At 44.5% G+C, this 19,070-nt stretch overlaps 1 non-coding gene across 1 annotated transcript; it reads right to left on the bottom strand.

The window, feature by feature from the left end:
• Nucleotides 1-17,784: 17,784 nt before the first annotated feature.
• Nucleotides 17,785-17,859, bottom strand: Trnal-caa (transfer RNA leucine (anticodon CAA)). The gene has a single exon. It is a non-coding gene; the product is annotated as a tRNA-Leu (tRNA).
• Between the last annotated feature and the right edge of the window lie 1,211 nt (nt 17,860-19,070).

Genomic DNA, 19,070 nt, shown 5'->3' with positions numbered 1-19,070 from the left:
AACAATGACCGATATGTGACTCGCCGTCACGATGACTTTGACTATAAACTGTTCATTACTACACGTAAATTAAAAACATTTAAGAACTCCGGCAACGACATTCTCCATAAGCGTGGATTCATCAATTCTCTCATTGTTTTCCTCCCAACTGGTCATTGGAGCACAGATTAGAATTTATGTGTGGCTACTTAGAGGATGAACCAGCTGAAAGAAAGCGATCGGTCATTAACGATTGTCACAGTCAAGGAGAAGTTTATCATGCCTTCCTCTCAGCATACTTGTCTCAAGCTACTCAAGATCGCGTAAAAACATAGCATCATGATGATGAAACACTTCGAACAATCTGAATTTTCCAGTCTTGTGAAATATTTTGAAGACATGTTACTTGAGAATCAGTATCTGTCAACCCCATACAGCCCCTCAGAACTCATACGCATTTGCTTAATCAAATTGCCTGTACTTTTACGACATATTATTTTGGCAGGACGTTGCAAAGACGACATTAGAGGTTAAATGGTGAATTTGGTATGGGATCATGATTTTTAAAGTACGTTTGATGTGGATGACACTATGGAAATGAGGAGAAACGTTTTTTAGGTTTTGGAATTATTGCAGAAAGCCACGACGTTTTTCAGATTTGGCTGAGGTTTTATGATGTTATTATTACGATGACGATGTGTATTATGCTGTTGAGGTATGTTTATGATCAATAAGATCATGCTGCCGTATATGAGGAATGTGATTACGTGTTTATATGTATATGAATAATGAATAGAACTTAGGGACTCTGGTTTGTGAAAAGGGATGTTGGAAACCAAGAATCGTACTTTAAGAGTTATGACTTGTGTGTTATTCTACAAAAAAATTCCCAAGTTCTTAAAAAGAAAATTATGTATGCAGTCACTGTCATTAGTCCCGTCTTACTGATCTTTCCCCTCCATGTACTCCTTTTTTTAAGAATGTGGATCATAAAATTATTATTTAACACATCCATGCGTGAGTGTATCGCAACACTTGCTATTCATGACATTTCGTTTCAACGCATTTCTACGTAATTTTTCGGTCCGTGAAACTTTTTATATGAGACTGTCAGTGTAGTGCAAACTGCTGTCGTAAATACACTCCTGGAAATTGAAATACGAACACCGTGAATTCATTGTCCCAGGAAGGGGAAACTTTATTGACACATTCCTGGGGTCAGATACATCACATGATCACACTGACAGAACCACAGGCACATAGACACAGGCAACAGAGCATGCACAATGTCGGCACTAGTACAGTGTATATACACCTTTCGCAGCAATGCAGGCTGCTATTCTCCCACGGAGACGATTGTAGAGATGCTGGATGTAGTCCTGTGGAACGGCTTGACATGCTATTTCCACCTGGCGCCTCAGTTGGACCAACGTTCGTGCTGGACGTGCAGACCGCGTGAGACGACGCTTCATCCAGTCCCAAACATGCTCAATGGGGGACAGATCCGGAGATCTTGCTGGCCAGGGTAGTTGACTTACACCTTCTAGAGCACGTTGGGTGGCACGGGATACATGCGGATGTGCATTGTCCTGTTGGAACAGCAAGTTCCCTTGGCGGTCTAGGAATGGTAGAACGATGGGTTCGATGACGGTTTGGATGTACCGTGCACTATTCAGTGTCCCCTCGACGATCACCAGTGGTGTACGGCCAGTGCAGGAGATCGCTCCCCACACCATGATGCCGGGTGTTGGCCCTGTGTGCCTCGGTCGTATGCAGTCCTGATTGTGGCGCTCACCTGCACGGCGCCAAACACGCATACGACCATCATTGGCACCAAGGCAGAAGCGACTCTCATCGCTGAAGACGACACGTCTCCATTCGTCCCTCCATTCACGCCTGTCGCGACACCACTGGAGGCGGGCTGCACGATGTTGGGGCGTGAGCGGAAGACGGCCTAACGGTGTGCGGGACCATAGCCCAGCTTCATGGAGACGGTTGCGAATGGTCCTCGCCGATACCCCAGGAGCAACAGTGTCCCTAATTTGCTGGGAAGTGGCGGTGCGGTCCCCTACGGCACTGCGTAGGATCCTACGGTCTTGGCGTGCATCCGTGCGTCGCTGCGGTCCGGTCCCAGGTCGACGGGCACGTGCACCTTCCGCCGACCACTGGCGACAACATCGATGTACTGTGGAGACCTCACGCCCCACGTGTTGAGCAATTCGGCGGTACGTCCACCCGGCCTCCCGCATGCCCACTATACGCCCTCGCTCAAAGTCCGTCACCTGCACATCCGGTTCACGTCCACGCTGTCGCGGCATGCTACCAGTGTTAAAGACTGCGATGGAGCTCCGTATGCCACGGCAAACTGGCTGACACTGACGGCGGCGGTGCACAAATGCTGCGCAGCTAGCGCCATTCGACGACCAACACCGCGGTTCCTGGTGTGTCCGCTGTGCCGTGCGTGTGATCATTGCTTGTACAGCCCTCTCGCAGTGTCTGGAGCCAGTATGGTGGGTCTGACACACCGGTGTCAATGTGTTCTTTTTTCCATTTCCTGGAGTGTATTTCGGTCAGAAATCTAAGTGACCTTGACGTAATGCGTTGTGGACACCCAGCTGTGCCAGAAGCCTGGAGAAAAAGCCCTTAGGTGGAGAAAAAAGAGGCCATTAACCTCGCTGTTGACATTCCTTTGTAGGAAGCATCGCAATAATGACACGCTACTACTCGGAAATATATGATTATACTGTGGAGCACGTACTTTGTTCTACTTACTGAAATGCTTATCAATTGATGGGAAATATTCTTACATCTGCACAACTGACTATGACAAGTGTCTTTCTACGAGAGTTGAGAGAATTTATACTTACTTATGAAATGCCACACGGCTATTGAATTATAGTTTTATGCTTTGCTTTGTACATAGTTGCTTATTTCATTTGATATCTGGTTCCCACCTGTGTTGCAGCATTGGTTTTATAAAATAAAATGCCTTTGCTAATGTGAACGCTTTCTGTCTACAGATCTGTTAAATAATAATTTTATGATCCACATTCTTAAAAAAAAGGAGCACATGGAGAGGGAAGAGCAGTAAGACAGGACTAATAACAGTGACTGCATACATAATTTTCTTTTTAAGAACTTGGGAATTTTTTGTAGAATAAGTTGTGGTGCACCAATTTAATGACATAGACATTAAGATGTGAATAGACATTTCCCTGATCTGCATTGTTGTCTTTAGTGTACTATTTTTTCTGCTTGTGGGTTTGTATGTTTAGTTATAGGTTATTCCATTTGCTGCTGCTGTTTGCCAGGTGTAGTGCTACTGAATTTCACTTTGTATTACTCTGTTAAGCCGGTTTTACTACTGGTTTATTTTTCTTGTTTGCTGCACAGTGCATTATACTAGTTGTAATAATGCAATTGCTTTGCTGATTTAGAGATACTGCTGATTGCTTTGCCAATTTGCATTTTTTTGTCATTGCTGTTTGTGCTAATTTGTTATGTGCTGCTGCATTGCCTCATCCCTTGGTATATATATCTGAGCTCAGTAGATTTAAGTTTGCTTAAGATGGGGTAGGCTATATAAGAAACTAACAGAGGAAGAATAGGGAAAGAATGCATTGAGAAGTTATATGAAAAATATTTGAGCAAAAATGAGTATTGTACAATGAGAAATATTTATTTTGAAAGAGCAGACTAACAAAACAGTAAAGTTTAGGGACAACAGGGTTAGATAGCAATTTTTTTTTGCAGGAAAGATCAATGGAATGAAGTTTTGGGTTGGACTGCAGTACCAAATGTTGCACTGAAAACGAACCCTGTCCTTTCCTTTTGTGTTATTCCGCTATGTGTTTGTGTCCCCTCGTGTATTTGTGTTTTTCCTGTCTTAATGTGTTTAGCTAATAAGATTTGTGCTGTAAAATTTTTCTAGTACTAAGCTACATTCACTATGATGAGGAATACTGCTATCCTCAAATATAGTTTGCATTAATAATATGTTGTTTACTTTGTAAAGATGTTTAGACATTATTTTCGATAGCTATTCTCATCTTTTATGTATTTACTTATGTCATAATTCCTGTAACACTGATTTATATGGTCATTTCTGTTCTTTTGTAAAGCCTGTGTTACTACAAATGTTATCTGTATTATTATGTTTTTTAATGATGTATTTTGTACCTTTGTAATTGTATTCTTATGTAGTAAATTTATAATTCCATATACACCGGATTTTCAAATTAAGTTACATTTCACTGCACACGTTTCTGTTGGTCATAGTATATGGACAATAGATGAGAAGTTGGGACTGTTAGCATCTGCATTTGTGTTGATAATTCAGCAAGGGACTGGTTAACAGCATTGCCAGTTCTAAGGACATACGAAAAAGTTTGTGAGTGCACAAGAGGTGGTTTATGGACTTGCTATATTGTCTGCAAGACTCTTTAATGGTGACTGTGTACCCGCACAGTCGCAACAGATGGCTGCTGGCCATCTCTACAAGGACTGCAGTGGGTCTGCAACTTTGGTGGCCCACCAATACCATAATCTCTACCAGGACTACAGTGGGTCTACTCTGTCATAACCCACTTACCAATATTCTTCAAAACTCGACAGACTCTGCTGTGGGTTTGCTCTGTTGTGGCCCATTACCTGTCTGCATGTCAAGAGTCAGCACTGTCTTCCCGTTGGAAGGACAATACTACTTCTTCAAGACTGCATGGAAATCCACTACTTGTCCGCCGCTCGTGGTCGTGCGGTGGCGTTCTCGCATCCCGCGCCCGGGTTCCCGGGTTCGATTCCCGGCGGGGCCAGGGATTTTCTCTGCCTCGTGATGACTGGTTGTTGTGTGATATGCTTAGGTTAGTTAGGTTTAAGTAGTTATAAGTTCTGGGGGACTGATGAACATAGATGTTAAGTCCCATAGTGCTCAGAGCCATTTGAACCATTTGAAATCCACTACTTCCATGTGCATATTCTTTTACTGCTCAGACTTTGAGAAAAACACTGCTATTTTACTGTAATTAATGATCTGGACTGTCTTTATGGGCTGTGAGAAAATCTTTGCTTTTGACCAACAGTATATCAACAAGTGTCTGCATTTGCTTTTTTTGTTACTGTAATTATGATAAATTTTTTTCAAATCTGTATTGACCACTGCCCAAGACAATTTGTAAAATCTTTTGTGGGGAGCATGGGGGCTATGTAAGTAAGCTGTTTCGGTTTCTGTGTTGGTAACGTCACGTAGCACTCTATATTGAAATCACTGACTGTTCTGTGTGAAGTCTGTGGCTGGTTGGCATTGTTGGAATAGGCGCTATTGTAGTGTTGGGCAGTTGGATGTGAACAGCACATAACGTTGCGCAGTTGGAGGTGAGCGCCAGCAGTGGTGGATGTGCCAAAAACCTAAGAGAACTGCTCAGAGTGTCACCCAGGTCATTTATATAGATCATGAACAGCAGAGGTCACAGGACGCTTCGCTGGGAAACACCTGAAATCACTTCAGTTTTACTCGATGATTTGCCGTCTATTACTACCAACTGCGACCTTCCTGACAGGAAATCACAAATCCAGTCTCACAACTGAGACGATACCCCATAGGCCAGCAGCTTGATTAGAAGTCGCTTGTGAGCAACGGTGTCAAAAGCTTTCCGGAAATCTAGAAATACGGAATCAACTTGAGATCCCCTGTCGATAGCGGCCATTACTTCGTGCGAATCAAGAGATAGCTGCGTTGCACAAGAACGACTGCAGCACCCTAGACTGCTCGGCTAATTCCGCGCGGCCCTTCTTGGCTTGTATTTGGGTTTCCATCTGAGCTCTTGATATTCATGCGAGTGGTTCTCTTTTCTCCAAAGGTCTTTTTAAGTTTTCCTGTATGCAGTATCTATCTTATCCCTAGTGATATGTGCCTCTACATTTTTACATTTGTCCTCTAGGCATCCCTGCTTAGCCATTTTGCACTTCCTGTCGATCTAATTTTTCAGACGTTTGTATTCCTTTTTGCCTGTTTCATTTACCGCATTTTTATATTTTCGCCTTTTATCAATTAAATACAATATCTCTTCTGTTACAGATGGATTTCTATTAGCCCTCGTCTTTTTACCTCCTTGATCCTCTGCTACCTTCACTATTTCGTCTCTCAAAGCTACCCGTTCTTCTTCTACTGTATTTCTTTGTCCCATTCTTGTCAATCGTTCCCTAATGCTCTCCCTGAAGCTCTCTACAACCTCCGGTTCTTTCAGTATATCCAGGTTTAAACACTTAAATTTCCCACTGTTTTGGCGTTTGTTCAGTTTTAATGTACAGTTCTTAACCAATAGATTGTGGTCAGAGTCCACATCTGCCCCTGGAAATGTCTTACAATTTAAAACCTGGTTCCTAAATCTCTGTCTTCCCATTATATAATCTATCTGACACCTTCTAGTATCTCCAGGTTTCTTCCATGTATACAATCTTCTATTATGATTCTTGAACCAAATGTTAGCTATGATTAAAATATGCCCTGTGCAAAATTCTACCAGGTGGCTTCATCTTTCAGTTCTTCCCCCAAAACGATATTCACCTACTACATTTCCTTCTCTCCCTTTTCCTACTATCGAATTCCAGTCACACATGACAATTAAATTTTCGTCTCCCTTCACTGTCCAAATAATTGATTTTATCTCATCAGACATTTCATCAATATCTTCGTCATCTGCGGAGCTAGTTGGCATATAAACTTGTACCACTGTTGTAGGCGTGGTCTCCGTATCTGTCTTGGCCACAATAATGCGTTCACTATGCTTTTTGTAGTAGCTTACCCGCATTCCTATTTTCCTATTCATTATTAAACCTACTCTCGCATTACCCATATTTGATTTTATATTTGTTACACTTATTCACCTGACCAGAAGTCTTGTTGCTCCTGCCACCGAACTTCACTATTTCCCGCTATATTTAACGTTAACCTATCCAATTCCCTTTTTAAATTTTCTAACCTACCTGCTCGATTAAGGGATCTGACATTCCACGCTCCGATACGTAGAATGCCAGTTTTCCTCGTCCTGATAATGACGTCCTCCTGAGTAGTAACCCCCCCCCCCCCCCGGAGATTCGAGTTGTGGACTATTTAACTCCGGATTATTTTACCCACAAGGACGCCATCATCATTTAACGATACTTTAAAGCTGCATGCCCTCGGGAAAAATTACCGCTGTAGTTTCCCCTTGCTTTCAGTCGTCCGCAGTACCAGCACAGCAAGGCCGTTTTGGTTAGTGTTACAAGGCCAGATCAGTCAATCATCCAGACTGTTGCCCCTGCAACTACTGAAAAGGCTGCTGCCCCTCTTCAGGTACCACACGTTTATCTGAACTCTCAACAGATACCCCTCCGTTGTGGTTGCACCTTTAGAACGGCTATCGCTGAGGCACGCAAGCCTCCCCACCAACGGTAAAGTCCATGGTTCATGGGGGGGGGGGGGGGGGAACTGCAGTATATTGCAATACAAAGCAGTCACTGTAATTGTGAAACCAAGATTACGCATATCCAGTGAATTCCGAATCTTAAAGTGCTCTGATATAACGTTACAGAAGCAAACCCTCTTTATTTACCTTGGATACAGGTCTTGGCTCAGTGTCCTTGTCGTCAAATTTAAGTGAATTTTGTCTTGTAGAAAAGTGAGAAGGAGGCATTATTAAAAACTTTGCAATCCAACATTGCAGAAATATTTAATTATTGACAACAACTGCTTTCGACAGACTTTGCTGTCGTCTTCGGATCTTCAAACGTGTCGAAACCGTTTGTTGTAATAAAGAAATATTTCTGCGATCTTGGATTTAGAAAGATTTTACCAAGATCTAATTTTAATATAAGGTTCTCAAAATCCATCGTTCGAATCCGATGTATGCTGTCATTCAGCGCTCTAGCACAATGTTTAATCCTATACACTCCTGGAAATTGAAATAAGAACACCGTGAATTCATTGTCCCAGGAAGGGGAAACTTTATTGACACATTCCTGGGGTCAGATACATCACATGATCACACTGACAGAACCACAGGCACATAGACACAGGCAACAGAGCATGCACAATGTCGGCACTAGTACAGTGTATATCCACCTTTCGCAGCAATGCAGGCTGCTATTCTCCCATGGAGACGATAGTAGAGATGCTGGATGTAGTCCTGTGAAACGGCTTGCCATGCCATTTCCACCTGGCGCCTCAGTTGGACCAGCGTTCGTGCTGGACGTGCAGACCGCGTGAGACGACGCTTCATCCAGTCCCAAACATGCTCAATGGGGGACAGATCCGGAGATCTTGCTGGCCAGGGTAGTTGACTTACACCTTCTAGAGCACGTTGGGTGGCACGGGATACATGCGGACGTGCATTGTCCTGTTGGAACAGCAAGTTCCCTTGCCGGTCTAGGAATGGTAGAACGATGGGTCCGATGACGGTTTGGATGTACCGTGCACTATTCAGTGTCCCCTCGACGATCGCCAGTGGTGTACGGCCAGTGTAGGAGATCGCTCCCCATACCTTGATGCCGGGTGTTGGCCCTGTGTGCCACGGTCGTATGCAGTCCTGATTGTGGCGCTCACCTGCACGGCGCCAAACACGCATACGACCATCATTGGCACCAAGGCAGAAGCGACTCTCATCGCTGAAGACGACACGTCTCCATTCGTCCCTCCATTCACGCCTGTCGCGACACCACTGGAGGCGGGCTGCACGATGTTGGGGCGTGAGCGGAAGACGGCCTAACGGTGTGCGGGACCGTAGTCCAGCTTCATGGAGACGGTTGCGAATGGTCCTCGCCGATACCCCAGGAGCAACAGTGTCCCTAATTTGGTGGGAAGTGGCGGTGCGGTCCCCTACGGCTCTGCGTAGGATCCTACGGTCTTGGCGTGCATCCGTGCGTCGCTGCGGTCCGGTCCCAGGTCGACGGGCACGTGCACCTTCCGCCGACCACTGGCGACAACATCGATGTACTGTGGAGACCTCACGCCCCACGTGTTGAGCAATTCGGCGGTACGTCCACCCGGCCTCCCGCATGCCCACTATACGCCCTCGATCAAAGTCCGTCACCTGCACATCCGGTTCACGTCCACGCTGTCGCGGCATGCTACCAGTGTTAAAGACTGCGATGGAGCTCCGTATGCCACGGCAAACTGGCTGACACTGACGGCGGCGGTGCACAAATGCTGCGCAGCTAGCGCCATTCGACGGCCAACACCGCGGTTCCTGGTGTGTCCGCTGTGCCGTGCGTGTGATCATTGCTTGTACAGCCCTCTCGCAGTGTCCGGAGCAAGTATGGTGGGTCTGACACACCGGTGTCAATTTGTTCTTTTTTCCATTTTCATGAGTGTATATTAGTTCTGTTTGAGAAGCAGGCAGCAGTTAATCCTGTGTCATGCTGAACGGTACGGTTGATTTACCCGCCTCCAGGGAGCTATTTTGTACGGAGTGTCATGTGGTGGCCGCAAGAGGGCGGACGGTGCCAAAAATGGATTACCACGTGCGGCGCAGAGGCGTAACTGATGGCAAGGGCGGTCGGCTGTGTGGTGGTCACTTCACGGAGACGAACGAGCGAATGCTGGGCAGAGACGTGGCCGAGAGGCTGGCGAGTCTGTAGTGCTGCTTCCATGTCAGCCGGACGTCGCTATTGTCTGCACGTAGCATGACCACCTTCGGGCACAACAGCCTAGTAGAGCGGTTGCTCCGTTTTCCCAGTCGGACGGACAGCGATCCCAGTGGAGGCGGATAAAGAGGCTTCTGCATTTCAAGAGGATCACTGCCTTAATGCTTTTGCATCTGGCAGTGCTCGTAAGTATAAGTTGTGACTGTTCTGAGTGTGGCTGACACAATGCTGCCGAGAATTCATCCTGGTTACTTGTTCTATGTGAATAATCTATTGTACGCGCTGTTGTACAAGAATTTTTAAGTTATGTGTGTTGGTAGTTCGGTAGAGGGCTGGTTGTAGCTTGTTGTGGTAGCTATCGGGCAGCCGTGGCATAGTTAACCTCCGTGTAATTTCGTAGTATGATTCTACTTACGTCTAAAGAACGTTTTCTCATGTTAAGTTGTACTGTTTTTCTCGGCTATGATTACAGATTATGGCTGAGCCGCAGGCAATGAAAACTGTTAAATTGTTGCCCAGTTAAGTATATTGTGGCAAAAGTTCGATGTTAGTCTTATATTTAACGGAGGGGTGGTCAAGAATTCGGTTGGCGCGCGTGCCCTGTTACAAGTGCCATAGCGCTCAGCCAACCTACCCCATTTCCCCCACCACCACGCAACTCTGACGACGAGAAGGGGGAACAGGGTGAAAGTGCGATAGGGCCATATTTAAGTGTCAATGTAGTTGCAATTGATTCAACTTTACGTTTTACATATCTGTACTTAATTATTTTTGGCTTGCTGAAAGCATACTATAATTGTTATCTGTTACAAACTGTCGGCACAAGAACACATGCAGACAATTTCACAGATTTTCGCACTCAAGTTGCCACGTAATCGTGATGTATTTTATTTCATAAGCGAAAGTGTCTTTCACACACATATTTTCGTCGAAATACTGCAGCACATCTGGAACCTCTTTATGATGGCGTGGAAACTCTAAGGAAAACACTGTAGACTTCCTGGATAGTATTACTGTGAAAGTAGTTTGTCTTTAAAAGGAAGATTGCCTTGCAGGTCAATCAGTTGTATCTGCACATGGTAAGGCGCTATTTCAACTGAAACGGCAAACGGTCTAGAAAACAGATCGGAAACAAGTGTAAAATGGGCAATGTGCTAAAACGTGTAGGGAACTCCCGTTGTGATTCTTTCAAAGCCACAATGAATTCTTCGAACCTAACGTTATGTTAAATGCCAGTGAACTTCGGAAACTGTTTGTCGGAATGTGTCCCATCTACAACGCGATTTCCCTATTAAATGCGTCCTCTTCAAATGAGAAAGAAGTTGTTTCTCACCTTGCAGTGTCTTACGGTGGGCAATATAAAATCAAGTCCATTGGAAATGTAAGGTCTGCAATCCAATCAGGATGTTCTCATTTTCGTTCCGGCACTACTGTTTTATTCATTAATTCAAAAAAAGCTAATAGCAAGTTTAAATCATAAGATCGTTACCGGCATGCGCATTAACATAACGGACGTACTTTGCAGTAATGCATGAAGTTTCCATTCTCGTCGTTCAGTTCCATCGCAAGCTGTTGCAGTTGACAGCGGAATAATGCGTCTGACCTCAGATATTTTGCTTTTTATATAATAAGTCTGTTTCGTTCTCCATGCCCGCAAATTTAGCACAAAGTGAATGAATCTCGTCTGTCAATCGTTGTAATTTTTTGCTCTGTCGTTTCCACACGGTACTGTGATGTTCTTTCATAACAAATTTGCAGTACTCGTCGCTTATGTGACTGCGTACTGTACTCGTACATTTAGAATACCTCTCTTCTGTTATTCCCATTCATTTTCATGGGCTTGTGAGGATAGATCGCTATAACACCTCTTTCCGTGCTAACAGCCACTGGACCTGTGAATTTCTTTCACACCACGAACGAATGGCGAAAGGAAAACGGCGCTGATATCACGATTTTGCCGAACTCGGGAGAGTTGTGCCTACCGAAAAATGCCACGCCGCAATAGTAATTGAAATGTAGCGCAGTTTCCTGGTACTTTAGGTAGGGACGAGCACGTTGGAGACATGTTGTGACTGGGCCCGCACTCACCCGCCCACCATGAACGCGCGAAGTTTGGCCCGCCATGGTCGGCCTTGATGTAATGGAGGACCCTTTTGAATCTATCGCGTTGAGCTCCAGTTAAGGATGTTTACGGAATACAGAATATTTTGCCATAGTGAAAGTGTATTTCTAGTCTGCTGGTGTTAAAAGATATAACTGTTAAACTGAACAGGAGCACGAGCCCGAGCATCAGACCACCTACACTCCTGGAAATTGAAATAAGAACACCGTGAATTCATTGTCCCAGGAAGGGGAAACTTTATTGACACATTCCTGGGGTCAGATACATCACGTGATCACACTGACAGAACCACAGGCACATAGACACAGGCAACAGAGCATGCACAATGTTGGCACTAGTACAGTGTATATCCACCTTTCGCAGCAATGCAGGCTGCTATTCTCCCATGGAGACGATCGTAGAGATGCTGGATGTAGTCCTGTGGAACGGCTTGCCATGCCATTTCCACCTGGCGCCTCAGTTGGACCAGCGTTCGTGCTGGACGTGCAGACCGCGTGAGACGACGCTTCTTCCAGTCCCAAACATGCTCAATGGGGGACAGATCCGGAGATCTTGCTGGCCAGGATAGTTGACTTACACCTTCTAGAGCACGTTGGGTGGCACGGGATACATGCGGATGTGCATTGTCCTGTTGGAACAGCAAGTTCCCTTGCCGGTCTAGGAATGGTAGAACGATGGGTTCGATGACGGTTTGGATGTACCGTGCACTATTCAGTGTCCCCTCGACGATCACCAGTGGTGTACGGCCAGTGTAGGAGATCGCTCCCCACACCATGATGCCGGGTGTTGGCCCTGTGTGCCTCGGTCGTATGCAGTCCTGATTGTGGCGCTCACCTGCACGGCGCCAAACACGCATACGACCATCATTGGCACCAAGGCAGAAGCGACTCTCATCGCTGAAGACGACACGTCTCCATTCGTCCCTCCATTCACGCCTGTCGCGACACCACTGGAGGCGGGCTGCACGATGTTGGGGCGTGAGCGGAAGACGGCCTAACGGTGTGCGGGACCGTAGCCCAGCTTCATGGAGACGGTTGCGAATGGTCCTCGCCGATACCCCAGGAGCAACAGTGTCCCTAATTTGCTGGGAAGTGGCGGTGCGGTCTCCTACGGCACTGCGTAGGATCCTACGGTCTTGGCGTGCATCCGTGCGTCGCTGCGGTCCGGTCCCAGGCCGACGGGCACGTGCACCTTCCGCCGACCACTGGCGACAACATCGATGTACTGTGGAGACCTCACGCCCCACGTGTTGAGCAATTCGGCGGTACGTTCACCCGGCCTCCCGCATGCCCACTATACGCCCTCGCTCAAAGTCCGTCAACTGCACATACGGTTCACGTCCACGCTGTCGCGGCATGCTACCAGTGTTAAAGACTGCGATTGAGCTCCGTATGCCACGGCAAACTGGCTGACACTGACGGCGGCGGTGCACAAATGCTGCGCAGCTAGCGTCATTCGACGGCCAACACCGCGGTTCCTGGTGTGTCCGCTGTGCCGTGCGTGTGATCATTGCTTGTACAGCCCTCTCGCAGTGTCCGGAGCAAGTATGGTGGGTCTGACACACCGGTGTCAATGTGTTCTTTTTTCCATTTCCAGGAGTGTATATCCTACGCTACAAACGCAGACTTAAAAAAAAAAAATTACAAAAAAAAGTACGCACTTGTTATAATTTTTGCCGACACCAGTTTTTCCACGGAGGAGGACGCAGTATGAGATTGAATCTTGGAGTAACTGCAGTAGTGCTGGACGTGCCCTGCCCGGCGGCAGTTGTGTTCGGAAACGCACGCGAGGCAGCGGCCGCCTGCTCCGCGCCTGTAACGCTGCCGCCTGATGAGCAGCTGCTAATTGAAGACTAGACTCAGCGCACCAAGCAGCAGATTAAGCCGCGCTTTGCGACCAGTTAATTAGGACCTGCCGCGCTCCACTGTCGAGAACAAGCCGCCGCCTCTAGGTCTGCCACCGTAACTGACATAACCTGTCTCTGCAACACCTTCATTATCTTTGCTGTGTGAAACACGTGCAGTACGGAAGAGAGACTCATAGTGCATCAACTCGAATATATGCCGAAAGTACTACAAATAAAAGGGCTAATTGTTACGGAGCACGGTGGAGGAGAGCGGAGAGCACATTCAGGTGAAGGCATTATGGCAGGAGGAAATAAAATATCAAGTTACATGTATTTCAGTTATCTTTGACCAAACAGCAAGAGTAGTTTTGGAAACTGACACAGGACGCTACTGTGTTGGCTGAAGTCTAAGTACTGGTTTCATACAGCACTCCACACATGTCAGTCTTATGCTAGTATCTTCATCCCTGCATAACTATTGCTACCTGTATTCACTTGAACAAATACCTCAATAACCTCTATCCCCACACTTCCATCCGTCATCAGAGTCTCTTTATGTGTCCTATCAATCTACCCATTAATAAATGTCACTTAGATTCAGTGGTGCTGCTTCGTTAGTTACAAAATCCAAACACCTGTTCTTCATGTTCACCTGTAGCACCACACTTCAAAATCCTCTATTCATCTATGTCTTCGTTTCACTTCCATATATGGCTATATTCTTGATACTTATAGAAAAGCCTTCCTAATTCTTAAATTTACATTAGATGCTAACAGGTTTAAAACACTTGCCTGGCTTTGTCAGTGTGTATTTTACATCCTGTCTAACTGTGCCTTATACAGTTAGTTGAACAAACAGAAAATCTACTTTCGTGTCTCGTTTCCTAATCAAATTTCCTCAGCCTCGTCTATTTCAATTACACTACACAGCTTTATCCTTGTCTGTTTCTTGCTGATATTCAGCTTACAACATCTTTTCGGGACACTGTTTATGCTGTTCAAATGTCTTTGGAATTCGTTTCCCGTCTGTAACAGAATTGCACGGTATTCAAGTTTCTCCCTGAACACATTTCCTGTTACAGATCTCACCTTGACTTACTCTACTGCTCTCTCTGAGTACAGATTCGATAATGAATGAAAGACAGTCTGCTATACTGTCATTCTCCTTTCTTCACTCTTGTTTCCTTCCACTTTAATAACTGCAACTGGATTTCTGAAGAACTTGTACATATTTCTTTTTTTTTTATCCCCCCTCATTTCAAAATTCCAAACAATGAGTTCATTTGTATTCCAATGGAAGCCATTCAGTCGATACACGAATGACCTAAAATTCTGAAGAGTAGGTTTAACGCCCCTATGAAAAACTATGGAAGTGATTAAATACAGTACGTATTAACTATTATTCAGTGCTAAATTTGTCTTACATCAGAAACTACACAGGACAATGATCTACGCTCAACAGACGAACAGCATTTTAGTCTGTTATGTAATCTTCCCAAAGGAAACAAACAGAAAATTCATTATCTAAGATTTCCGTCAGAGTTGAAAATATTATTTTTATTAGTGATATTTATGAAGTGAGATTTCCGTCAGAGTTGCAAATATAGTATTAGTTAGTGACGATCTCCAAACGTTTCGTTCATCCTGAAATTATTCCCTATATTAGAATATATAATGTTATTAACAAAACAAGAAACGCAAAAATTTATTATCCAGAAATTACACCAGTCCAATAATCTTTCCTGGAATACAAGCATTTGTAATGTTTCTCTGTAGATAATGCATTTGTTTCTACGTCGTATTAATTTAGCAAATGTTATTTTACTGCATTACGTTTCTCTTAGAGCAAAAAGTTTGTATAACACGTCTTGTAATTAACATTGTGTCGCCTAATAAAGGTAATGGTTGAGAATGGAAGAAAATTCGAAACTATGTACTAATACAATTCTGATGGAAACATTAATTAATAAACTATAAATCTATTGATTTACTGATGTAACTACTATCACAATGTTGTAGTTACGAAAACAGGAATTTTATTTTCCAAGGGATAAATGGAACTAAAATTGAAAAGGTTGTATTCTATTAAAAAAAATAGAACATTGGGAGGATGCCACGCTGGTGAACCACTTTCAGTTTACAAGTTATCACAAAACAGTTATGTGTCGAGGGAAACTATTACAAAACTATAACGAGACAGTCTCATCAGGTAGAAAGTAAAAATGTTGCTTAAGAAGAATTATTTGGGAAAATGGAGGTGTACGAGATTGAATTAAGCTAGTAAGCCGGTATCTTAGAGAATATAAAGACAGAGAAGAAAGGATTATTTACTTAATAAAATGGACTAAGCAAGCAGTAGATTCTATTGCACGTGCAAGGAAATGAAATAAAAAGTAATTTCAGACCTAAACAGACACTGGTGGAAGAAAATGGTAACAAGAACGCTATTGAATAAGCTGCTACGTAAGAGTACATGAAACAGATTCGATAGTGTGTAGTAATAAAAATACAGGATATTCAGCTGAAAGTAATAAGGATGTGAATAATATGAAACAGGAAAGTATGTTTGGCGGATAGCGCATTTTCTTATTTAAGGGCACTATAACTAAGTACACAGTGAAGTCTCTGCTAACATTCTTTATATAGCTTAAAAGATGTATCACTAACACAGGTAGATAATAAATTTAAATTGGGGATGTCATTTTAAGTGTGTACAGCCATTTGAGGTTTGAGGAAACAAAAATCTGCTGGAGATTTTTGATGTTTCAGCAACATGCTTGTGGGAAAGTAAAAGAAAATTAACTCCAAAAATTTACTAGAGCGTATAAGCATAGTGAAACAGTGCTCTGACAGAAGAGCAGTGATGCAATTACTTTGCTGCAGTTGGACAATTATTTGAGGACATAGCCAGATATCCATGCTGGAACGTAAATGTAGGTGCTATCCAAGCCTGCAGGATACACTGTTGTAGCTGACCACGAAAAGCACCTGTGCAGTGACCTCAAATGGTTCAAATGGTTCTGAGTACTATGCGACTTAACTTCTGAGGTCATCAGTCGCCTATAACTTAGAACTAATTAAACCTAACTAACCTAAGGACATCACACACATCCATGCCCGAGGCAGGATTCGAACCTGCGTCCGTAGCGATCGCTCGGTTCCAGACTGTAGCGCCTAGAACCGCACGGCCACTCCGGCCAGCCAGTGTTCTCATTACCTCGCAAACGTCAGCCGTGGTCAGATCAGTGTTGTGTGTAATTGTGAGTACATTACGTCGGAGCTAAGTGGCTTCAAACGTGGTGAAAAATTTGGTGCTCTTATGGTCATTACTTCCGTGACTAAAATGCCGAAGTTAATGGTGTTTCAAGAGGCACCTTACCGAAGATCTATACCGCCTACGCGGAGAGCGGATAAACATCATCCGCTAAACCACAGCGCGGATGAACATGTATGTTGAGTGATCGTTGCAGACGCACATTGAGGAGGAGTGTAACGAAAAATAAGGAGACCACATCTTAAACAGTCAGTGCAGAGTAGGATGTCGCACTCGCGAACCTTGTCGGCACCAAACAAACTCGAAGGCATGAACATAAGCTGGAAATTGCAAGCCGAGCTTTAATTTCAAAACCACGTACCAATGACGCAATTTCCCGTAACATGAAAATTAGGTGCCGAAGCCATGAAACCTAGACTGTGGAGCAGTAGAAGAAAGTTATTTGATCGGTTAAGTCTCGTTTCACATTGTTTCCAACTTATGACCGAGTTTACGACCCAAGAGCGAAACGTCGCGAAACGTTGGTGATGTTTTGGGCAACAATATAGTGGTATTCCATGAGCTATATTGGTACTGTGTATTACGTTTTTGATATTGTAGTATTACAAATTGAGGTGCACTTCAATAAAAGAATGTACGAACATAATGAAAGCCAATCATTCGAACATTAAATTTTCTAAAGCTGTGTCTGCGTAAAACAATATAGAATTCTAAGTCCTCCTTGACACAAGCAATTTTTGTTTAATTCCCCAAAGTAGTGTCGGTGAAATATCACAATCTTCAGTGGGTATTTTTATTCGTACTGTGGTGACGTTCGAGGAGTAAGGTCCCAGTTGATACAGCCATGAATGAAAGACATTGACGAAGACACGTCCTCAAGAATGAGATTTTCACTCTGCAGCGGAGTGTGCGCTGATATGAAACTTCCTGGCAGATTAAAACTGTGTGCCCGACCGAGACTCGAACTCGGGACCTTTGCCTTTTGCGGGCAAGTGCTCTACCAACTGAGCTACCGAAGCACGACTCACGGCCGGTACTCACAGCTTTACTTCTGCCAGAACCTCGTCTCGCAGGAGAGCTTCTGTAAAGTTTGGAAGGTAGGAGACGAGGTACTGGCAGAAGTACAGCTGTGAGTACGGGGCGTGAGTCGTGCTTCGGTAGCTCAGTTGGTAAAGCACTTGCCCGCGAAAGGCAAAGGTCCCGAGTTCGAGTCTCGGTCGGGCACACAGTTTTAATCTGCCAGGAAGTTTCACGTCCTCAAGAGTTTCTTTATGGTGACACTGCTGTCTGTCTACTTAGGCGTGAACGCAGAACCACTCTGTCCACTCTGAAGCCCACTTTTTGATAGATCGCTTTGATTTCCAGTCTGATAGCAGCATCTCAGCAGGAGCGAGTTAGAGTTATTACTAAGAACATTGTTCAAAACTTCATAGTTAAATGCAAACAAAGTTTCGACTGTGACTCAGCACAAGACAAAACAGGTTGCAGTTCTTAAGTACTATTCAGGAAAGGAACAGTTCATCATTGTGTTGTGTGATTGTCTTAAAAATTTATATCGTTCATCATATGGACATGTACTTCTATTAGAGTTAAGCATTCTACATTAAAGTGTTTTAGTGAAACTGATTAATATTGATCATACGTTGTAGCATCCACAAAACCTCCGCCAGAGAGGATAAATACTTGCAACTGTCATCTTGCTAAGGCATTTGTAAACAGCGACAAGTAATTTCTTGTGTGTGTTCAAGTGTGTTTCCTCGTCCACAGTATACACGGTCCCGTTATGTTAATCTGACCATTGCCTTTGCTCGACATCAATGTGCAATAATCACTCACAGACAGCAGGTGGCAGCACTAGCAGTGGAGTGTATATAAAGCGTGTCGGGGTCACGCGGATAGCAGGGCAGTCGTAGTCTCACTGTACAAATGAAGTGATTCATCTGACGTCCAGAAGGCATTAACATTCGCTTTCGGGCCATGGTCGGAAGAATTTCTGAAATGGCTAGATCTGTAAGCTGTTGACGTGCAGCCGTGGTTAACGCATTCTAAACCGTCGCCGAGGCAACTGTCGTGCACCACGGGACAGGGGTTAAACTCGTATGCGGAGATGTCTGTCTGTGAACGGACTTGCAACTGTAACTGACCGCCCAGAGAAACGAAGGGGCGACCAACAATGTCTCTTCAACGAAAATTCAGCGAACGTTGCTCAATATAGGCGTCCAGTACTGCAA

Source organism: Schistocerca cancellata, chromosome 3, assembly GCF_023864275.1.
Source record: "Schistocerca cancellata isolate TAMUIC-IGC-003103 chromosome 3, iqSchCanc2.1, whole genome shotgun sequence".
Lineage (NCBI taxonomy): Eukaryota > Metazoa > Arthropoda > Insecta > Orthoptera > Acrididae > Schistocerca > Schistocerca cancellata.
Note: the sequence above shows the minus strand (reverse complement) of the source record. Positions and strands in the feature narration are given on the sequence as shown.